This window comes from Nomascus leucogenys, chromosome 3 (genome assembly GCF_006542625.1).
Source record: "Nomascus leucogenys isolate Asia chromosome 3, Asia_NLE_v1, whole genome shotgun sequence".
In the NCBI taxonomy this organism is placed as follows: domain Eukaryota; kingdom Metazoa; phylum Chordata; class Mammalia; order Primates; family Hylobatidae; genus Nomascus; species Nomascus leucogenys.
The window spans coordinates 140,253,774-140,271,765 of NC_044383.1; the positions used below are offsets into that span (position 1 = coordinate 140,253,774).

Sequence of the window (17,992 nt, forward strand, 5' to 3'; positions counted from 1 at the left end):
GCTCCACCATCAAATCTTAGGGGCTACTTCCAGGGAAAGCCCCAAAATGTGAGCTTTGTCTCAATTCTGCCCAAGACCAACCCTTGGTCTACACCAAGTTCTTGTGCCTAGAATGGGATGAGAACAATACCTCGAGCAGAACGGGCACCCAACTCAAAGAAAGGCTTTTTTTTGTTTTTAAGTGGGAGAGGGAGCTTAGTTATTGAGTCATTGAGTCAACTCTGTTCTGACAGTAATTCTCTTAAAGCAAATTATTAACTGTTAAAACTGTTTTCTCTGACCAGAAACAGACTGCATATTATAGAAATAACAAATTCAGGGAGTTTCAGTTTCACTTAACATACATGAATTTGAAACCTAAATTGGTTTATATGAGACAATGAAAACAATCTTTGAGAACTTTATTGCATCTAAGATAGATTTCACTCCTCACAACAGGAAGTGGAACCCGCGAACTAGTCCATTTCAAAATGATCTTGCATGTGGTTTTTCACTAGTAAGTTAAAAAAAAAAAAAAAAAGCAAGCAACCAGTTGAGCATTTTATGAGACGGTTTTTCAATAGGGGAAATTATAACTTGTTATTATCATAAATATTCAGAGCCTAGTAAGATATTTTCTCATTCTATTTTCTTCCAGTTTGAATGTTATAGGTAAAACTAAAAAATTATTCTAAAAATCTGATTTTGCCCTAACTTAGTTCTAAAACTGAGGGGAAATTTTTCTTTGAAAATATGTATTTCTTTTTCATTGAAGAAGTGTATTTTTCTTTAACTTTTTAAAAGATGGTTCAAAAACTTCATTTGGCCACGAATCACTCGAAAACACATAGAAATATACAAAAGACCCAGTAGAAAATATACAAAGGAAACTCCTTTGATATTGAATGATGGTGCTAATGCCCAGGTTACAGGTAACTATTATATTGACTTATCCATATAGTAGTTGTTAAACCTTGCAGGCAAAATTTACCCCAAGATGTATTAAAATTCACAGTAAGATGCTCTGTCATTATATCAGACTTCATAGTGATCTAATCTTTAGCAAAAACTATACAGTGATATGCTGGTAAAATGGGGTCTCTGGTTGCAGGAGCCCTAACTGGTGGCTTTTGTCAATTTCTGTGGTACAAACCCTCACATCATTGACAGTTTCAAACTACCAATATTTTAACAACCAAGCCACAAAAATTCCTATTTTAGAGCCATACCAGATCAGCACAGCACTGATAGAGCTGTTAGGAATGTTTCTCCAGAAACCCCTGACATCTCCACAAACGTTTTTTATCCTTCCCGGAAAACTAGACTCAACTTTTTAAAGGAGATTCTAAAGCATCCAACTAATAGACATTTACCTGTGAAAACATGAAAAGCTTGCTTAATTTTTTCAGAAGACTAACCACCTTAAATAATACTTAATACATTAATTGAAATAATCTCTCATAGTAGTGAATAATGAAGACAGACAATAGACATTCTAATAATAATAATAGAAGCAGTAATAAAAACAATGACAGAGGTCGAATGTGATGACTCACGCCTATGTCAGCGATTTGGGAGGCTGGGGTGGGAGGATGTCTTGAACCCAGGAGTTCAAAACTGGCCTGGACAACATAGCAAGACCCCATCTCTTATTTTAAAAAGCCACAATGACAGCTAAAAAATATGAATAAAACTTTTTTTTTCTTTTTCTTCTTCTTTCTTTCTTTATTTTTTTAACAAAGGTTAATTCTTAAATGTATAGCAGCTCCAAAACAACACTTAATTCTGGCTATTGGTGGTAAAAGATGTTATGGCAGGGAATACAGATGTTTAAATACGATGAAATAAAGGGTCATCATCTCCTCAGGCACAAGGAACAGCTTACTTTTTGCCAGATTTCTTAATTCCACCTGTGGCCAGGGGCACCTTCCCCACGGCCTTCACTTTGAGTTTCTTTTGCTCCTCTTTTTGTTTCTGCTTGAAAGCCTTCTCTTCCTCGTCCATCTCCTTGACCTGCTTCTTGGGCTGTTTCAGGGGCTTCTTCCTGCCACCTTCACAGCTGGACATGGCGCCTGCTGTCATCCCTGATTTCTTGTCTCTTCTTTTTTTTTTTTCTTTTTATTATTATTATTATTTTTTGCACACAAAACAATAAACATTTTCTAAAAGTACATACAAACAAAAAGATGCATATCAAATATATTAGGAAGGCTGCACATGGGAAGACGGGGAATAGAAATGGGGGGTGGGAATTAAAGAAAATAAATGAGAGAGGGACTTTGTATGGATTAATGATAATAACTCAATCCTCTATTTGACAAAGAAGAAGGAGAAGGAAGAGGAAGAAAAAGAAAGTGGGATAAAGGATCAGAAAGGGAGGAAAATAGAAAAAATTAGAGTATGACTCCAGGGTAGACCTGTTTTGTTGTCACCGGGTTGGTTGGTTGGTTCGTCTGTTGTACCCTTCACACGTTTCGCCATTTTGGCCAGGCTGGTCTCGAACTCCTAGACTCAAGTGATCAACCCGCCTCAGCCTCCCAGAGTACTGGGACTACAGGCGTGAGCCACCACGTCCAGCCCCCACATCACTTCCTGCCTCCGTGGTAGACCTCCCAGACGGGGCGGCTGGGCAGAGACGCTCCTCACTTCCTAGACGGGGTGGCGGCGGGGCAGAGGGGCTCCTCACTTCCCGGACGGGGCGGCCGGGCAGAGGCGCTCCTCACTTCTTCCCGGACAGGGCAGCCGGTCAGAGGCGCTCCTCACTTCGCAGATGGGGCGGCCGGGCAGAGGCGCTCCTCACTTCTTCCCGGACAGGGCAGCCGGTCAGAGGCGCTCCCCACTTCGCAGATGGGGCGGCCGGGCAGAGGCGCTCCTCACTTCTTCCCAGACGGGGCAGCCGGGCAGAGGCGCTCCTCACTTCTTCCCAGACGGGGCGGCCGGGCAGAGGCCCTCCTCACTTCCCAGGAGGGGCGGCCTGGCAGAGTCGCTCCTCACATCCCAGACGGGGCGGCCGGGCAGAGGCGCTCCTCACATCCCAGACGATGGGTGGCGGGCAGAGGCGCTCCTCACTTCCCAGATGGGGTGGCCGGGCAGAGGCGCTCCTCACTTCCCAGACGATGGGTGGCCGGGCAGAGGCGCTCCTCACATCCCAGACGATGGGCAGCGGGCAGAGGCGCTCCTCATTTCCCAGATGATGGGCGGCGGGCAGAGGCGCTCCTCACTTCCCAGACGGGGTGGCCGGGCAGAGGCGCTCCTCACATCCCAGACGATGGGCAGCGGGCAGAGGCGCTCCTCACTTCCCAGACGGGGTGGCGGCTGGGCAGAGGCGCTCCTCACCTCCCAGACGGGGCGGCCAGGTAGAGGTGCTCCCCACAACCCAGACGATGGGCGGCCAGGCAGAGACGCTCCCCACCTCCCAGACAGGGCAGCGGCCGGGCAGAGGCTGCAATCCCAGCACCCTGGGAGGCCAAGGCAGGTGGCTGGGAGGCGGAGGCTGCAGCGAGCCAAGACCACACCACCGCACTCCAGCCCGGGCAACACCGAGCACCAAGTGAGTGAGACTCCGTCTGCAGTCCCAGCACCCCGGGAGGCTAAGGCAGGCAGACCACTGGAGGTCAGACCACTGGAGGTCAGGAGCTGGAGACCAGCCTGGCCGACATGGCGAAACCGCGCCTCCAGCCAAAGGAGAAAAACCAGGGAGGGGTGGTGGCGCGCGCTGGCAATCCCAGGCATCCCGCAGGCCTGGGCAGGAGAATCACGGGAGCTGGACGCAGGGAGTCCGCAGGGAGCCGACCGCACTCCAGCCTGGGCCACAGAGGGAAGAAAAGAAAGAAAGAAACAAGGAGGGAGGGAGGGAGGGAAGGAAGGAAGGAAAGCTTAATAATCATATCATGCTTGCGTGTGCCAGGCACTGCTCTGAGTCTTTTCAAGACACTGGCATTGAACTCTCATAGCCACCTTTCTGGCTCAGATGCTATTATTATATCCACTTTATATCCACTTTACAGAAGTGGAAATTACAGCAAACGGAGCTTCAGAATTTTGCCCAAAGCCACTAAAGTAAATGGTAAAGTGCAAATAGGTATTTCAAGAATAAAACTCTGCATAGTAGACTGTTAGGATATTTGTTTGCATTGTTGCTGTTTTGTTGAGAAATAGGGCAGGGAAACAAGGACTAGAGATCGTGGTGAAGATGGATGCCACGGCACTTTCCACCTGGAAGAGGAGAAGCAGAAATGAAAGGAGGACTGGGAAGAAGAGGAGGAAGAAAGGGAGAGGAGTTAAGGAGCTGCAGGAAGGGGGCAAGAGAAGACGGAAGAAGGAGGAAGACAATGTAGAAAGTGGGGAAGAGCAAAGTTCCAGGGAAAATCGTGGAGTTTCTAGCTTAAACAATTGCAGTAAATGACTTAGTGCCATAAAGAACACAGTTAGAAATGTATGTATTGTTTCAGCAGTAAAGATACTGAGTTTGATAAACATGTGAGACATCTAAGTGGAAATACTTGGTATACAGTAGTATATAAGGGGTTAGATATTGGGAGGAAAATCTGGAATAAAGATATGAAATGGTGACTTGTCACTGTATGAAGAGTAGAAGTCTCATGTTTTGGTCAGATCACCCAGAGAATGTATAGAATGACAAACGCTCAACATCAGAATCCAAAGGAAAACCAACATGCCCTAGAAAGGCAATAGAAGCCCAGCAAGGGGACTGTGCCATTAACAGCCAAAGAAAAAGTAAAGAGAGGCAGGAGAGAAGGTTGTCGTGGAGCAGAGGGAGGAATACAAGAGAAAGGTAGGTCCAAAGCTTCCAATACTGTCAGTGTGAAAAAACAAAGGACGAGCTCCTCTTGGGCAGGCACGGTGGTTCTCACCTGTAATCCCAGCACTTTGGGAGGCCAGGGTGGGCAGATCACGAGATCAGGAGTTCGAGAACAGCCTGGCCATCATGGTGAAACCCCGTCTTTACTAAAAATACAAAAATTAGCCGGGCGTGGTGGTGGGTGCCTGCAATCCCAGCTACTCGGGAGACTGAGGCAGGAGAATTGCTTGAACTCCAGAGACAGAAGTTGCAGTAAGCCGAGATCGTGCCATTGCACTCTAGCTGGGGTGACAGAGCGAGACTCCATCTCGAAAAAAAAAAAAAAGAAAAAAAAAAACGAAGGACAGATTCACTAGAGATTTGGCAAAAACAGTTTAACTATTGTGTGGGGCTACAAGACCAATCCGAGTGGGTTGAGAGATGAGTGGGAACTGAAGAAATAAAGACAGCGTTGCAGACTACTCCTTCAAGAATCTTCACCGAAAAGAGGCGTCATGATAGTAACAGGAAGGCACACTGCCAAAGGACAGAGATTGCCACAGACCTCCCTCAAAACCAGGCTTCTGTGCTTATACCCTTCTATTGCAGTAATATACAGATACACAATTAGCACTTCAACAATACAGTATCAAAGGCTTCAGTTATATTCATATTCTAACTCATTGATCATCCATTTCCTTCTGCCTTTTTTCTTTTTGAGATTATTTTTAAGAGAATTAAGTATACTGTTATCTCTCTGTGTACTCCTTCCTTTTTTCATTTCCCTCTCATTCTACTCACATTACACTAACTTGAATGTGATGTTGATCATTTCCTTGCTTTTTTTGTTTTGTTTTGTTTTCTCCTTGTAGAGACAGGGTCTTGCTCTGTTTCCCAGGCTGGTCTCAAAATCATAGGCTCAAGAGATTTATCTTCCTCAGCCTCCCAAAGTGCTGGGATTACAGGCACGAGCCACCACATCCGGCCTCCGTTGCACTTTTACTATCTATAAATAATATTTTAACAAAACTATAAGTAATAACATTAATGCAGACATCTAATTTTCACTATTATGTTTCTGTAATGTTTTCACTTTGATACATGTATCTCTAGTTCATTTTCAATGCTGCATAGTACTGCAGTGAAGAAATATGCCACAATTTGTCTCCACCTATTGATGCACATTTAAATTATTTACAATGTTATGCTATCACAAAAATGTTGCAACTAACAATTCCATTGTGCATATATGCAGGTGTCTTTCTGGGCTACCTATGTGTCTGGAAGTGGGATTCCAAGATCATAGGATATGTGCATCTTTAACTTTTTAGATATTCCCACGTTTCTTCCAAAGTGTCCTACTTACAGACCCTCCTGCAATATATAAAATTTAGCTTTCTACAACCAGGAATATGTTTTAGTCTCCTATCTCAGAGTTGCAGAAATCTTTCCTACATCTCCTTCTACCTATTTATTTTTTCTCTTTCATTAATGTCTGCTCTTATTACCCTTATTTCTTTAAATTTTTAAAAAATTTACTCTGTTATTCTTTTTCCAGCTCCTAGAGGTCATGTTTATCTTATTTATATTCTTTGCTTTCATTATAATAAAACATTCAGAGCTATACGTTTACTGGGAATTTTGCTTTACTTGTATCTCCTTGTTTTTCCATTCTAAATCATTTCTTTAGAATGAGACATTGGAATGTGTATTTATAGGTTTCTTAGCATATGGGAAATTTTTACTACTTTTTTTTATTTCTAAATTCATTTCATTTTGTTCAGAACATATGATATTTATGATACCAATTTCTTGAAATTATTAGCATTTATTTGTGACTTATTACATAATCAAATTTTGTAAACATTCTATATTAGTCCATTCTCACACTGCTCTAAACATACTACCTGAGACTGGGTAATTTATAAACAAAAGAGGTTTAATTGACTCACAGTTCTGCATGGCTGAGGGGGCCTCAGAAAAGTTACAATCATGGTGGAAGGCGAAGGGGAAGAGAGACACGTCTTACACGGCAGCAGGAGAAAGAGAGAAGCAGGAAGCACCAGATACTAATCAAACAACCAGATCTCGTGAGAACTCACTCAATATCACGAGAACAGCATGGGGGAAACTGCTCCCATGATCCAGTCACCTCCCACCAGGTCCCTCCCTCAACATGCAGAGATTACAATTTGGATTACGATTCCAGATGAGGTGGGGACACAGTCAAATCATATTACATTCTATGTAAACCTGAATCAAAACTGCTAATTTTGTTTTCCAAGTCTTTTATACCTCTCTTTAATTTTTGTTGCTGGAGTTACAACTTTGTTAGTATTTCCATCCTTTTATTTTCAAACTTTATGTGTGGTTGGTTGGTTGGTTTTTGCCATTTCTTTTATAGGACCATATGACTACATATTGATTTTTTTGATATAACAAGATTATCTGTGCCTTTTCATAGGTGAGTTTAATCTACTCACATTTAACAGCATTTTTATTTTACGATTTTGGTTTCATTCATTTCATTTATTTTTATTTTTCCTTTTTTTCTTTCTCACATGCAATTTCTCTGATGTTTAATTTAGTATTTCTAAATTCACCATAAATATAACATAACTTAGCATATTGTAACTCCTGTTTGAATGACTACTCTCTTGTTATTGCAGTCTACATATTTATTTTTCCATTAAAAATGTTAAGTGTATTATTATTCTTAATCATAAATTTATTATGATTAAGTTGTTATTTCTCAATCAGAAATCACAAGTTTTCCTATTTCTGGGATCATCTTTGTTTCATTTATCATATAGCTTCCCACTGGATCCACTTTTCTGTTTAGGAGGGTGCCTCTTTGAATAGTCCCTTTTAATGAGGATCCATAGGTAGTAAATTCTCAGTCCCTGTGTGTATTGTAATACCTTTATTTTCACCTCAAAACTGAATGATAATTGAGGTGGGTATAAAAGTATTTTCACCCCTGGCACTTTGACTATTTTGATCATTGGTCTTCTAACAACTATCACATTGATCAATTTCTGCTATCAGTCTATCATTCATCATACTTGATCTTCTCTCTTAAGGCATTCTCATCATCCTTGATATACTGTAACTTTACTGCAATGTTTCTAGTTATGGACTTTATTTATACTGCTCAATCCTCTGAGTGAAGCTTTAATTGATAACTTGCATCTTTTTTCAAGCATGGAAAATTTTAAAAGGTCTTCAAATAGTGTTTTTCTGCCATTTTCCTCATTCTCTTCTTTTGGGAGTACTGTTAGATTTATGTTAGAGATGGGTGATTTTTCTTTCATATCTTAGCTCTTTTTTAATCTCTTTATCTCTCTATGCTACTTATGTCTTATATCAATTTTTCAGATCTGCTTCCAATTTACTAATACTCTTTTTTGAAAGTGTCCAGTGTTTATGCCATCTATTAGCTATTGCAAGGAAGGCATTTTCTTTTCTGATATTTCTAAATTTTTTCAAAACCAACTGACATTTTATTATTGGTACCTGATTTTTCTTCAAAAATTTTTAAAAGTTTCTTTGAACCTCGTACTTAAAGATTTTGCCGAGCTTTTAACTTTTTATTTAATTTAAAATGAAGCTATCTTCTAATTTTTTATTCTATATTCTATCTTTCTTAGCATTATTACTTGTAAATGTGTTCTGGGATTTGTCTTAGTCAGTTTGGACTGCTGTAACAGAGTACCGTAGATTGAGTGGCTTAAACAACAAATGTTTATCTCACAGTTCTGGAAGGTAGGAAGTCCAACATCAAGATGTGGACAGAGCTGGTGTCTGGTGAGGGCCCTCTTACTGGTTTACACATGGCCATTTTCTTATTATATCCTCACATGGCCAGGGAGAAAATCATCTCTCTCTGGTCTCTTCTTATAAGGGCACAAATCTCATTCATCAGGGTGAAGCCCTCATGACCTAATTAACTCTCAAAGGTTCCATCTCCTAAAATCATTACATTGGGGATTAGGGGTTCCATGTATAAATTTGTGGGGATTGAATAGGAGGGACACAAATATCCAGGCTATGACAGAATTTAAATTTGCAGAATTGCAAGTGAAAAAGTTTTATGTCTTCTCTTTCTCTGCCTTACTGTCTGTCTATATGGCATTCTCTCTCTCTGTCTCTGTCTCTCTTTCTCTCTCTCTGTGTGTGTGTGTGTGTCTCTCTTTCACACACACACACTCTCACTTTCTCTCTCTCTTCCCATCTGTGCTTATGGCTCTCTCTTTTGCGGTTTAGAATTTACCTCTAGTTACTGCAAAACTAGTTCTACAATAATATCCTAATTTAATCATAGAGAATCTTGCACAGATGGTCCCCAACTTATGATGGATAGTTTGACTTACAATGACTTTATGATAGTACAAAAGCAAAAGCAATATGCATTCAGTAGAAGTTGCACCTCAAATTTTGAATTTTGATATTTTCCTGGGCTAGTAATACGTGGTATGATACCTTCGCATAGGATTTTCAACACTTTATTATAAAATAGGTTTGTGTTAGATGATTTTGCCCAATCGTGGGCTAATTTAAGTGTTCTGAACGTGTTTAAGGCAGGCTATGCTAAGCCATGATGTTCAGTAGATTAGGTGTATTAAGTGCATTTTCAACTTAAGATATTTTCAATTTATTACCGATTTATCAGGACGTAACCCCATGGTAAGTCAAGAAACATCTGTATATTCTGTCACTGATCCAGTTGGTGACTAAATTTAGTTCCTGGTTTGGTGCCTGTGTCTGTATCTCTTCCTCCCAAGGCCCACAACTAGCAAAATGTGTCATCTCAGGCACTGATTTGGCAACTGTTTCCTCCCTTTATCTTTAGCTCCTTTCACAAGTGAGGAAGCTCCATTATCATCATGGAGTGAACCTAGCTAGCTCTCCCTACATTTAGTGGAACATTTTTTACACCCCATCCCTTAACCTGCAGGCAGAGGCAACTACTTCCTGCTTCCAGACCAGGTGCCCATCCAGCTCATGGCTTCAGTCATGCTGTACTTTTCATTTCTGATCCACAGAGATGCTTACCATGTTTCTGAGCCTAACTATCCATTTTTGGCTTTTTATGTTTTTCTTTGTCTATCATTGCTATATGTTGGAAGATGAATGGAATGTCAAAACGTGTACCACCCTTGAATGGAAATCAGTTAATTCATTTATAAGATTCCATCTTAAATCCACAAATAACAAACCAGTCTCTTCCCCTACTGGCCTCAATATACCACCAAAACTTTATGCTTTTTTGTTTTGTTTTGGTTTGGGGTTTTGTTTGTTTGTTTGTTTTTTGAGACAGGGTCTTGCTTTTTCACCCAGGCTGGAGTACAGTGACAGGATCATGGCTCACTGCAGCCTCAACCTCCCAGGCTCAAGCGATGCTCCCACCGCAGCCTCCCAAGTAGCAATTGGGACTACAGGCACACACCGGGACATCTGGCTAATTTTTTATTTTTTGGTAGAGATGGAGTCATGCCATGTGGCCCAGGCTGGTCTCAAACTCCTGGCCTCAAGTGACCCTCTCGCCTAGGTCTTTCAAAGTGCTGGGATTACAGATGTGAGCCACCATACCGAGACAACTTTTTTCTATTCCGCAGAAATATCAGACACTTTAACAGCTCCTTGCTTTTGAATACTGTATTTCCCACCCCATTCTTCTCCTGGTTAATGCTGACTCATCCTCTGAGATCCAAGTCAAATGGCACCTCCACTATGAAGCCCTCTCTGACATTAGAAGGTGGTTAGTTCTAATACTAACTTCATATTCACCCAGTGTTATTTATTTGTAGCCCCTGTAATAAGCTATTTATGTTATCTCTGAAGATCTTCATGGTAGGTACTATTTTTATCCTCCTGTTCACAGATGAGGAACTTCAGCTTGGTGTAGTTAAGAAACTTCTCCACAGATCACGCACAGCTAGTAGTAAAGCCAAGAATGGGACCCAGCCAGTCAGACTCCTAAGCCTATTGTTTAATTATATGTTCTCCTGCTGTTCTGTCTCCTATGTTCTCACCATGTTTTGCTATGCCTCTGAAATTGATATTATAATCTGTTTATCTGTGTGGGATACTATGGTACACACACTGTGGTAACACTGCCTACCCAACGGTCCAACGCACAGCCTGTGAGTAATCTCAGGTTTGCCCTTTCCCCTCTCCTACACATTTGCTCACGCACCACCCCTGTCCAGGTTGCTTCCTAATATTTATCGAATCTCTCTTCCCTCTCTATCTCCGCTATTGCTGCCTTAGTCAGATCCGTATCAGTTCTCTCTTAAACAATGACCAACCGTCTCATTCCTGGACTCCCCGTCTACAGTCTAGCTCCTCAAAACCCATTCGACACACTACTGAACAACTACAACTCTGCTTAAAATGCATCAATGACTGGCCAAGACTTCAAGACAGAATTGATGTTCTTGAACATGCAGTGTCCTCCAAATCTAGCACCTAGCCCAATGACTGACACGAAATAAGCACTCAAAAAAATATTTAACAAAATGTTTTATGGTCTTATATCAATTTTTCCTTCATACGATGCCTTTAGTAAGCATGATGCCTTCCTATGTGCCTGGCAGATAGTGGAACTTTGACAGATGTCTACAAAGCCATCTACTGCTCGATTACTCATAGCTGCAAAATACCTTGGCTAGTAAATAATATCAGCAAAGTTAAGCACACACACAAAAGTTTCTCCAATACCTTTCTCACTCCCAAAGAGGCAAATCCATAGAGAAAACCCCATAGGATTGACTGACATTAAACTTGAATTCACAGGAGGAGTTGACTCTTGGTATTTTCTTGAAGGTAAAATGGACTTTTGCTGAACAAATCTCTAGTTCTACTAAAAGACTATTTCCTTAAAAAGCACAATACCTTTCTCCCTCATCCTCTTTCAACAAACCCTCCAAATACTGAGAATCTGGAACCAAAGAAATACAGAATGTGGGCCAGGCGTGGTGGCTCAGGCCTGTAATCCCAGCACTTTGGAAAGCCAAGGCGGGTGGATCACCTGAGGTCAGGAGTTCAAGACCAGCCTGATCAACATGGAGAAACCCTGCCTCTACTAAAAATACAAAATTAGCCAGGCATGGTGGCGCATGCCTGTAATCCCAGTTACTCGGGAGGCTGAGGCAGGAAAATCGCTTGAACCCGGGAGGCAGAGGTTATGGTGAACCGAGATCGCTCCATTGCACTCCAGCCTGGGCAATAAGTGCAAAACTGTCTAAAAATAAATAAATAAATAAAATAAAGAATAAATTTTAAAAAAAGAAATATAGGATGCATGGGGCAGGGGTGGCATGAGGACAGAAGTTTTCTAGTTAATGAGCCCTTCCCATACCTACCAATAATCTATTCCTCAGAGAGCTCTCATGCCCTTCCCACCTAAGTCCTTGTGACAGGAAATATGTTCAAGTCTCCTGTGTTTGACCCATGTGAAGAGCAGCTTTGGCCCCTTATTTCAACATAGGGTTATATTGATGTAGCCTGAAAGCAAACTGCAAAGTTTCAGCTTTTTTTAATTGACCAGAAATGTGAAGAATAAACTCCTCACTTCCACTCCCTGCAGTTCACACGACGAGCATGGAGATGGAGTGAGCGGTGAGACATGCATGTTTCATGCAGGCAGAAATCGTGTCTGGGCTGTTGACTACACACTGTCACATAAAGACCGATGCTTTGTGAGTGGCGAATGCAGAGCTGTCTTGTGAAGCAAACACAGCAAGTACCTGTTTGCTGTTAGACAGATCATCCCACAGGTGAGAGTCCAGGCAACAGTAGATAACTTAATCGCAGTAGCAGACATAAACATGCATTCACATCCACTGACCGTTTCCTTGTCAGCAAGAAAACGGAGCGAAATATCCATGATTTAGATACATAACTTTTTGTTTCGGGGAAACTTTTTAGGAGATTTGGGTACAGGAACTATGTATAACAGTAAAAGAGATTATCTGTCTCATTCCCTGTGAGCCCTGTGATCCTTAAATTAGGCTGTTTTCCTTCTTTAGTTGAACAGTGTTACTAAAATCTATCTAAGACCAGAGAACTTAATTTTTTTTTTTTTTTGAGATGGAGTCTCGCTCTATCCCCCAGGCTAGGGTGCAGTGGCGCCATCTCAGCTCACTGCAAGCTCCGCCTCCTGAGTTCAAGTGATTCTCCTGCCTCAGCCTCCTGAGTAGCTGGGATTACAGGCACACGCCACCACACCCGGCTAATTTTTGTATTTTTAGTAGAGACAGGGTTTCACCATGTTGGCCAGGATGGTCTCAATCTCCTGACCTCATGATCCACCTGTCTCGGCCTCCCAAAGTGCTGGGATTACAGGCATGAGCCACCTCTCCCAGCCTTAAAGTATGAAGTTTATCCAAACGACAATGGGACATTGAACCAATGTAAGCCGGTAAGTGGCATAATCAGACTTCCATTTAGGAAAAATTCACTCTGGTTGTCGTGTGGCAATTGGATTGGAGGGACACAGGGCCACAGGCAAAAGCCCAGGAGAAGAGGGCAAGAGCTGTGGCTGTGAAGATGGAGAAATATTTACGAGACTGAACCAATAGAACTTGGTGGATTGATACTTTTGGATCTACATGAAACTTTAGCTTTGAAAATCCCATTGTTTCATTTAGAAGAGAGAAAAGAATACGATCAGGTAACAACTCAGCTTAGCAAAACAGGACAATGCTATTTGGTATACACATAATAAAATTTCGAATAGCACTTCAAATTTAGTTGTGAATTCTGAGCAGTTTTCTTAGCACCACTTACCATACCAGCTTCAGTGAAAACTAGCAGGCTAGGATCAACGAAAGGACCTCAAAAGTATATTCCTTCCCCCTACCCCCAACAGGATGGTATGCTTCTCATTTTTATACCTCAGCACCAAGCAGTTTGTTCAACCCATATAACTCAATAAGTGTTAGTTTAGTGGAAATGAAGTGTAATTCAAGATGTGATTAGGTCAAAGATGTCAAACCTACTGAAACTACCTAGCATAAAAATAGGTCTCCTGTGCTACATTTTATTTAGAGAACAAATGACACCAGAAAATTGAACTAATTTTCTGAATGGAGAGATAAAGTAGGGTAACCACTGAAAAGCTGCTGGAAGAAATGCTTAAAAGAAACGTTCAGCAGTGCCGCCCAGACACTGATGGCTGTGAGATAAAAATAACGGAAAAATAGACACACGAGGAGAGCTGGCTGATTGACTCTAGGAGTGGAGATGGCTCATGAAATGAGAAAGATCCATAAATAGCCAGAGTTCCCACTAATAAGAACAGAATTCATTTGTACACAAGACAAAGGGAAACAAGTTACCTATTATAGTGGTAATGGCTCTAGGTCGGGAATTACATGGATGATATGTTAGTCCTTTGGTAATCACATCTGTGATCTTATCCCAATACCCAGGGTTATACTTGTAGATGTAGTGACTTTAACTTGTCCAAAGCCAATTAAATCTCCAGTTCTTACCCTATCTGGTACAGTGCCTGATGGGTGATGGAATCAGGATAGGTAAGGGTAGGTAATATTAAGTGAATATTCCAATGAACAAATAAATTTCTTAATTTAAAGCACTTAAATGCTCTCTTATTACCTTGATTTCCAGTTCTTCTTAAACATATAAGATGAACTTTCTCCAGTTGGAAGATTACATCCTTTCAGTGGAAAAGGTGGAGCAATATAAGAATTAAACATTGCATTACCTTTCCCAAGGATACAACAATCCTTATCCTTTCTCATGTCTTTGTTCTAAATAGTACATACACACGTGCTTATAATCCTTTTTTTTCTTTTTCTTTTTTTTTTTTTTTTTTTTGAGACAGAGTCTTGCTCTGTCACCAGGCTGGAGTGCAGTGACGCGATCTCAGCTCCCTGCAACCTCCACCTCCCAGGTTCAAGCAATTCCCCTGCCTCAGCCTCCTCAGTAGCTGGGACTACAGGTATGTGCCACCATGCCCAGCTAATTTTTGTATTTTAGTAGAGACAGTGTTTCACCATGTTGGCCAAGATGGTCTCCATCTCCTGACCTCATGATCCACCCACCTCAGCCTCCCAAAGTGCTGGGATTACAGGCATGAGCCACCATGCCCGGCCACGCTTATAATCTTAAAATGGATTTTTTCCTATTTAAAAATTTTCATTTTTGTTACTCTGAACTTCACCTTCCTTACTCTATTTTTACAGATCTGCGATGTCCATTTGCATTAAATCTTGACCACAGGATTCCCTTTTAGCACCCTGTAAACAAGTCTTTATATCAACTCCTAGCCAAAGCCTCCTACTGCAGCCACATTGATTCTCTTACTTGTTCCTCTTATTAATGTTCCTTGTAATTATTCACATTTCTATTATCAAAAAACACCCACCCATCCATGCCCACTGGATCACATCTTCCTTTTCTCCAAGCTTTAGATGGCAAATATCCTACAATGCATGACTTCTTTTTTTTTTTTTTTTTTTTTAAAGAAACACCTTATCCTTTATTTGTCAGTCCCCATTCACGATTCAGGCCTGTGTGTGCTGGTGAGGCCATCCTCCCAGTTGAATTAATTTTTATATCTGGTGTGAGGTAAAGGTCCAGCATCAGTATTTTATTTTTTTTTAATTGAGATGGAGTCACCCTTTGTTGCCCACGCTGGAGTAGAGTAGCGGATCTCAGCTCACTGCAACCTCTGCCTCCCGGATTCAAGTGATCCTTTCGCCTTCTGGTAGCTGGGACTACAGGTGCGCACCACCATGCCCGGCTAATTTTTGTGTTTTTAGTAGGGACAGAGTTTCACCATGTTGGCCAGGCTGGTCTCAAACTCCTGACCTCAAGTGATCCACCTGCCTCAGCCTCCCAAAGTGCTGGGATTACAGGCGTGAACTACCACACCCGGCCAATACATAACTTCTTATAATTTGTGTTTTCATTTTTAATTTCTGCAGTCTGGTATTTCAAAGGTTCCTGCATTTTTTTCATAGCTAGCAAGTTTTCCCCTTAATTAGAATTAGCACGAGAATTAAAGTGTTTTCATTGCCTTTTCAATTTCTAGGATATGGCATTGTTAGCAAGTCAAGCAAAGGATGTATCAGCTGCCCTGCATTTTACTAAGGTGTCCCTTTCAGGAGCTGTCTAGTTAACTCAGTTTCTTCATCCCTGTTACCACAAACTCCCTTGACATCTATTTTCTAATTTGCATCAAGAAACCACAGTCCACATTCCAGATTTGGCAGAAAGTTTATACTTTATCCTCTCAGCACACCACTTCTGATTCTGCTTTTAGCTCTGCTCCTAAAACTCTGTCCTATACATCCATCATGAGGTCATTAGATTTGCCAACAGAAGCACACCATACAATCCCACAACACTCCCACAGTCCCTTCTATTAGAAATGCTGTGTTACTGACATCAACTTCCTAATTTTTCCCTGCGTAAGTCTCCTTGTCTAATAGAGATTATATACTTGCTCAATTCACTTACCTATCTTAGACAAACATATGACCATAAAATTGTTTTAAAAGATACCCATGATTTCAGTGAAATTAATATTGTTTTTTTGAGGCAGATTTTCGCTCTGTTGTCCAGGCTGGAGTGCAGTGGCATGATCTCGGCTCACTGCAGCCTCCACTTCCCATGTTCAAGTGATTCTCCTCCCTCAGCCTCCTCAGTAGCTGGGACTACAGGCGCACGCCACCACATCCAGCTAATTTTTGTAATTTTAGTACAGACAGACTTTCACCATGTTGGCCAGGCTGGTCTCAAACTCCTGACCTTGTGATCTGCCCGCCTCGGCCTCCCAAAGTGCTGGGATTACAGGTGTGAGCCACCGTGCCAAGCCCAATTTCAGTGAAATTATTAACAGAATTTTTCCTACAGAGGTTGCATGAGAGGTTCCACTAGCACCATAGCTAGCGTCTTCTTAAAATATAATTTATGTACGGTATATTAAAACCATGGTATGCAGCTTAAACTTTAAAAGTAAAAATCTAGAGGTCTTAAATGCTAGATGACCATAAGACCGTTTAAATCTAGCAACAGGGTCTTTGGTTCTACTGTGGCTAATGAAATTGAGGACAATAAATTGCTAGACAAACTTGAAACCAACCTATTATTTTACTCATTCATCAAACTGACAATATCTAAACCCTGGGGTATTCCAAAGGATACTTACAAGAGCACTGCCATCAATAGCCATGTATGATGTCATCTTAGTAGAAACAAAAGCTAGAAGAGAAAAAGTGTTTTCAGTTAAATGTGAGATTAAAGTGTTCATAAAAACATATATCTCTTTGAGTGGGGAGAGAAAATACTTCTATTGTGATTAATCAATTTTACAATAAAAGTAATTCATTAAATAGCCTTTCGGCCAGGCATGGTGGCTCATGCCTCTAGTCCCAGAGCTTTGGGAGGCCAAGGCAGGAGGATTGAGGCCAGTAGTTCAAGACCAGCCTGAACAACATAGCAAGACCCTGTCCCTAAAAGAAAAAAACACAGCCAGTTGTAGGGGCACACACCTGTAGTCCCACCTGCTCAGGAGGCTGAGGTGGGAGGATTCCTTGAGCCCAGGAGTTCAAGGTTACAGTGAGCTATAATGGCACCACTGCACTCCAGCCTAAGTGACAGAACAAGATCCTGTCTCTTAAAAAAATTGTTTAATGAATAAAAAATAGCTTTTTATTTCAGAGCTCAATAAGCCAACTGTTTAAAGTTGAGTTCATAAGATAAGCCAGAATTTCATTTATACATTTGTCAATACTCTTTTCAAGTACTCAACAAGACATGTATATGATTTACACACTTAATATTGCCATATGAGAAGTGGAAATGTTTTCCTCTTCATGACAAACAATGCAACTAAGATGTGAAAATGTGGCCCATCACTATTATCCAACTTTGAAAACATAGCTAACTCCCCTGCCTCTGAAGTCCCAAACTTTAATACCAAGATGGGCTCCTTTTGATGTTTGCACTTTGTAGTGGGTTGCCTGAAAAACAAGATATTCTGTGGTTTCAGGAAAAGCAAATGAAAACAAAAGGAAAAAAATCCTCATGTTTTCAGCTTTGACAAGCAAGAAACTTGTTAAAGATCCACAAGCCACTGAAACTCTCCCCAAAGCAGACAGCTTTTCAACTTCTTCCCAGTGACACCACAAGTACACATTCATGACCTGTTTGTTTCTTACACCAGTAGAGGTCCCC

At 41.3% G+C, this 17,992-nt stretch overlaps 1 pseudogene; it reads right to left on the bottom strand.

Moving 5' to 3' along the window:
• Window positions 1-1,860: 1,860 nt before the first annotated feature.
• On the bottom strand, window positions 1,861-2,046 carry LOC115834470 (annotated as a pseudogene).
• Between the last annotated feature and the right edge of the window lie 15,946 nt (window positions 2,047-17,992).